Genomic DNA, 4976 nt, shown 5'->3' with positions numbered 1-4976 from the left:
ATTGAAGGGGGGCAAGATCCCCTTTAGGAGGGCAGCTGCAAGGTCAGTCAGTCTTCTGCAAACTATCAGCCTTGTAACTCCTCCATCTCTCCCCTGTATGTCTTCTGCGGCATTTTGTGTGCTAAGGATTGGCCTGTCCCTTCCCCTAACAGCTCTTTTGCAACAGTAGGGTCAGGGGAAAAAACCAACTTTTGCTGCTTTGAAGTATTTTAAAATAAACAGCCTTACAAAAGGGGCTGGGAGGTGTCGCAAGCAGCCCCCAGTTTGAGGAAGGAGTTTTGAGGGGAGAAAAGAGAAGCACCATGAAAAGAGCCATGACTTCAGTGGGTGCCAGTTTTTTCAACAGATGGCAGGACTGCAGTAGAAGGCAGCCGAGGAGGTCACAGGGCTTTGCACAGGGTCTGCCTGTGGGTAGGGAGAGACTCGATTTGAACAACTGCAGCCCCGAGAGCAAAGGTTTCCAGTGGCGGGTACTCTGGAAGACTACTTTGATCTATCGGTTTGGTAATCTGCTGAGATGGGTGACTTCGTGAGGCTATGGTAGGATGGCCATGACTTGTCTCACCTTGTGGTCAAGTGCTGATGAGTTTGCCCAGGCTGGCAAGTGAGTTTGGCTTTTAATGCTGCTGCAAGAGCACGCCCCTCAAAAATTGATTGATGGAGACTGCAAATGAGCAATCTCAGGAATCTCTCCTTTTTTGATACTGTAGTTAGAGCTGAAAGACTGTACGTGTGCCTCGTTAGAGTGGATACTTTTTTTGCCTAGTTTCTGACCCTTTGAGGCTCTTTTAAAACAATGGCATTATTTTCAAATCAAATTTTATAAAATGAACATTGGAGTTGTTAAGAAGAGATCAAAATTTACATAAGACTTCTATTTAACCTATTGCCTATGAAAATGTACTTCAGGCTGAAACTTGTTTTCTGGAGTTTACAGCATACAAAACAAATGGTTTTTAAATTTCCTTACTTATGAGGACCTTAAATTGTGTTTTCTAAAAGGGAAAAAAAATCTTGGAACCTTACCAGTTTAATTTGCATTTTGGCTCTGATGTAACTCAAAATAGATTAGATTAAAAAAGGAAATTTGGCAAGTGATTACTCAATTACATGATTTTACTGCTTTGGTATTTTGAAAATAAAAATGAACAGATCTGTTTTACTTTGAAAAGTGCCTGGTGCACGTGTGCTGTAACCACTTTCCAGAAACCATATGGAAGGTTCCCTCCACTGCATATGGCAATGTTACCCAGAGCTCAGATATGTATTCCTGCGATAGACTACACAGGATCCAGTCGGTTCAGGGATTTTAATGTATACATTCAGATAATACTGTATCGAAGCGATGCAGGGTAATGAGTTTAGTGTGTAAAACAGGGGAAGTTCACAGTGACGGGGCTGCATTGCTGCTTTTTCATAGAAGGAACTAAAATTGCTTGGAGGTAATGCCGGGCCAGGAAGTTAGGAGGAATTTGGGGACAGGATACAATTTATAGAGCATCTATATTTGTGCAAGATATAAAGGTGAGCAGTATCAATGGGTACTTTTAAAATACTTCATCATCTAGAGCTAGGGATATTTGATCTTCTCTGTGCCTTCCTCATTACCCTTGACTCCCATGCAGTCGTGTCTCCAGCACTTCCCTGGTAGCTGCTCCTCTCTGCCTTTCATGCCAAGGGGAGGACTTGACTCCTGGAAGACCAAGCAAGTGGTGACAGACTGCCTAGAGTAACTTAGCATTGATCCTCCACATGGTGCGGGATGGGGTACTTAAACTTACTTCTTACAGTGAGAGTCATCGGGGTCATCTGTTATTTCCACCACGCTGTTTTCCTTGGCGAAGCGGTAGGGGGAGAGAAAGCACCGGTCCCGCTGTCACCGATGCATCCCCTTGGAGTGCCTGGGGCTGTATTTGTGGCTTTCAGGTCTCTGGTAAGTGCAGCAGTTTTGCAAACACACGTCCATCACCATGATCTGGTCACTCGCCTGTCCTTCTCTATAGAGCCACTTTGGTTCTCGAAAGTTTCTCCACATGCACGTGTGCAGATGTCCCTTCAGTGCAAAGGGCCACGATCTGCGTCTGTTCCTCCGGTGCAAAGCCAGCTTGTGTGGTGGTGAATTCGGTCAAGGTAACGGCAACTTCAAATGACAGAAACCTTGGTTAGTGCCATCCCTGCCCTGGCAAACTGTCACTCTTCCAGTTGGTTTTAGTGGGGATTAAGACTCTCAGAACACTAATCTTGGTGTAGGAATGATGGTGCAGACCCAAAGTCCTGACACGTGAAGAGCAGAATGTGCTGGGGAGTTGTTAGAAATGAATAAATGCCTTTTGAAACAGTGGCGTGGCGTGGAGGTGATGGCTTACAGGATTTCACGTGACTATCGAGCCTGCGGAGCTTCAGCAAACCGGCCCTGTCTGAAGAGGGGTTACAGCCTAGGTGTCCCTCCCACCGTGCTTGTTGCGCGGAGGGGCAAGCGTTCTGCTGTCACAGCGGGGAGACCCTACTTCTATCCCACTGTTTTAAGAGTTAACATGGCACATGAGGCTTGGTTGCCCTCTGTACATCTTGGTTTCATCCCGCTGCCTCTTACCAGTAACTGGTTTTGGCTATTACATACCTGATGGTTGGCAGACCTGTTTCTGAGAAGTCTGTGAGATGAACCTTTGCTGTCCAAAATAAAGCTCTTCTCAAGACCGTCTTAATTTCCCTCATGTCTTCACTTTTCTGCTGTTTAAATGCGAGGTGGTGGCCTTCAGGAATCTCCACTGCCATCCTGTTGTCACTGACGTCATCGGCACATGAGGGTTGTTGCTGCTTTTCCTCAAGAAGAGTTGAATACCTTTGGTTTTTCCTTCCTTCCTACCTTTGTGGGGACAAGGGACAAGCACAGACCCTGCTCTCCATCCCTCCAACGCAGCAACCTGTACTGGCACTCTGTCGATGGCCCGAGTCACCCAAGGACTGACAAACGGGCAAAGCACGAAACCTTTATCCAGCGACAGGAGAGGAGCTGACAGCTGCCATCACCTGATGTTACTTCTGCAAGGGGGGAATTGCCATGCACTTACCAGAAGAGCTGACCACCTTCCAAGAAAAAAAAAAAAAAAGAGTTTTCTACCACGGAGTTTGTGATGTGTAGGCTGTGAGTTTCAATTTCTTATCTCTGAGGTCTGCTGCCAGAGACCAAAACGTGCAGCGGTGTGTATGTATGGATCGCACCGTTGCAAGTGACTTTGTCACGTCATGCGACAACACGTTTCTTTGTTGGGGGTAGCAGCAAATCTGGGGCTTCTGTTCTGGAGATGAAAACAGGACGATAGGACCGGAGCAGGGTGGCACGGGGTGGGGGGGATCACTTCCCGGGCACCGTATCCCGGTGGAATCGTCGCAATTCATGTATTATTCAAAGTCTAGATTTTGCAGCTAAGTCTTAAATTAACCTTGAAGTTATCTGAAAAGTCTCTTCCTCCCTGTCGAGTACGTGGTTATCCGAAGCAAGTGCCCTTACTGCTGACACGTCTCAGCCCCCAGTCATGGCTGTTACACGTGCTAGAGAAAGGAAATGCAGGCAGCGTCTGAAGAAGAGGCTTCTAAGTTTATTCGGGTTAATTCACGAGGCGCGGCTGTGGCAGCGCGGGGCTCCCGAGGATCCACACCTCTCCTCAGCCTTCGGGGCGCCGACCGCGGGTTTCTCCGTGAGGGGAGACGGGGGCCCTGCCCCGTCCCCCGGCAGCCCTTCCCTTCCAGGGGCTGGCAGTTTCTCCGCGGGGCAAAGGGCGGCTCGGGGAGGAAGAAGGGGAAGCCTCGCCGAGACACCCCCCTCCTCGGAGGGCCGCCGGGGCCGCTCCGCTCCCCGCCCGGCCCCGCGGAGGGGCCGGCGCCGCCAGGGGGGGCCCTTGGGCCGCTCCGCTCCGCGCCGCCCCGCCGAAACGGCCGCGAAGCCGGGCGGGCCCGCAGCCCGGCCCGCCAGGTGGCCCCGGCCCGGGCCGCGCTTCCCCCCCCCCGCTCGCGGCGGACCGGAGTCGCCTCAGAAATAGCGTCTCTGCCCGGTACCCGCCCGCCCAGCGGCCGGGCAGGGCAGGCGGGGAGCGAGAGCAGCCCCCTCGGCCCAGCCCGCGTCCCGCCGCCGCGCTACCTCCCGGCCTTCCCTACCCACCTGCGAGTGGCTGGGGGCGGCGCGGGGGCGGACATTTTCCTTCGCGTTGCCGAAAGGAGAGGCTCCCGAGAGGCCAAAGCCGCGGCGCGGCTCCTCCGGCAGCGGCGGTCGGTGGGGGACGAGCCCCACCACCACCATCGCCACCGTCACCGTCACCCCCCCCCCCCGCCATGACAGGGCAGCGCCCGGGCCGGAGCGGGCTGAGGCGGCGGCGGCGGAGGGCGGGACGGGGGCAGCGCCGGGCCGGGGGAAGGGCAGGCTCTTGGGGTTCCTTCCCCTTTGCTTTTGGGGGGGTCGGGGTCGGGGTTTGGGGGTTGGTTTTCTTTCTTTCTGTTCCCCAGCCTGCCGGCGTTTTAAGACGCCCGAGCCGCTATTTCAGACGCTGGGGGGGAAAGCCAGAGCGCGGCGGCTGGTATCGAGTCCCGGCGAGTGAGACGAGGGAGAGGAAGGGAGCCGGAGAAGTTTGGGAAGAAAAAAGTGTGAAATAAAAAAAAAAAAAAAAAAAAAAAGGAAAAATTAAAAAAAAAAAAAAGCCTTTAGAAAAATCCTGAATGTCTGAACGTGTGTGCGTGTGTGCGTGTGTGTGTGTTTTCCTTCCTGCCAAAGCAGGATGTCAAATACTGTCCTTTTCTCCTCTTTTTTCAAAGCAGGCTAAAAGGAAAATTCTTCACAGAATCTTAAAGAACTTTTTGACACAACAGCTGCAAAATCTATTTTCTAAACAAAGATTTATACATATTTATATGAGCTTAATCCAGATTTTTTTTTTAATAAATCATTCTCAGAACTGCAGAGGTAAACTATATGTAAATACCTC

At 51.4% G+C, this 4976-nt stretch overlaps 1 long non-coding RNA gene across 1 annotated transcript; it reads right to left on the bottom strand.

Annotated features, from left to right (window-relative positions):
- Positions 1-502: 502 nt before the first annotated feature.
- On the bottom strand, positions 503-4394 carry LOC121233788. Its single transcript, XR_005933921.1, has 3 exons — positions 4160-4394; positions 1782-3087; positions 503-1693 (listed from the first exon to the last, which is right to left on the bottom strand). It is a non-coding gene; the product is annotated as an uncharacterized LOC121233788 (long non-coding RNA).
- Between the last annotated feature and the right edge of the window lie 582 nt (positions 4395-4976).

Source organism: Aquila chrysaetos, chromosome 14 (assembly GCF_900496995.4).
Source record: "Aquila chrysaetos chrysaetos chromosome 14, bAquChr1.4, whole genome shotgun sequence".
Taxonomy (NCBI): Eukaryota; Metazoa; Chordata; class Aves; order Accipitriformes; family Accipitridae; genus Aquila; species Aquila chrysaetos.
This window is presented reverse-complemented; position numbering and strand designations above follow the sequence as displayed.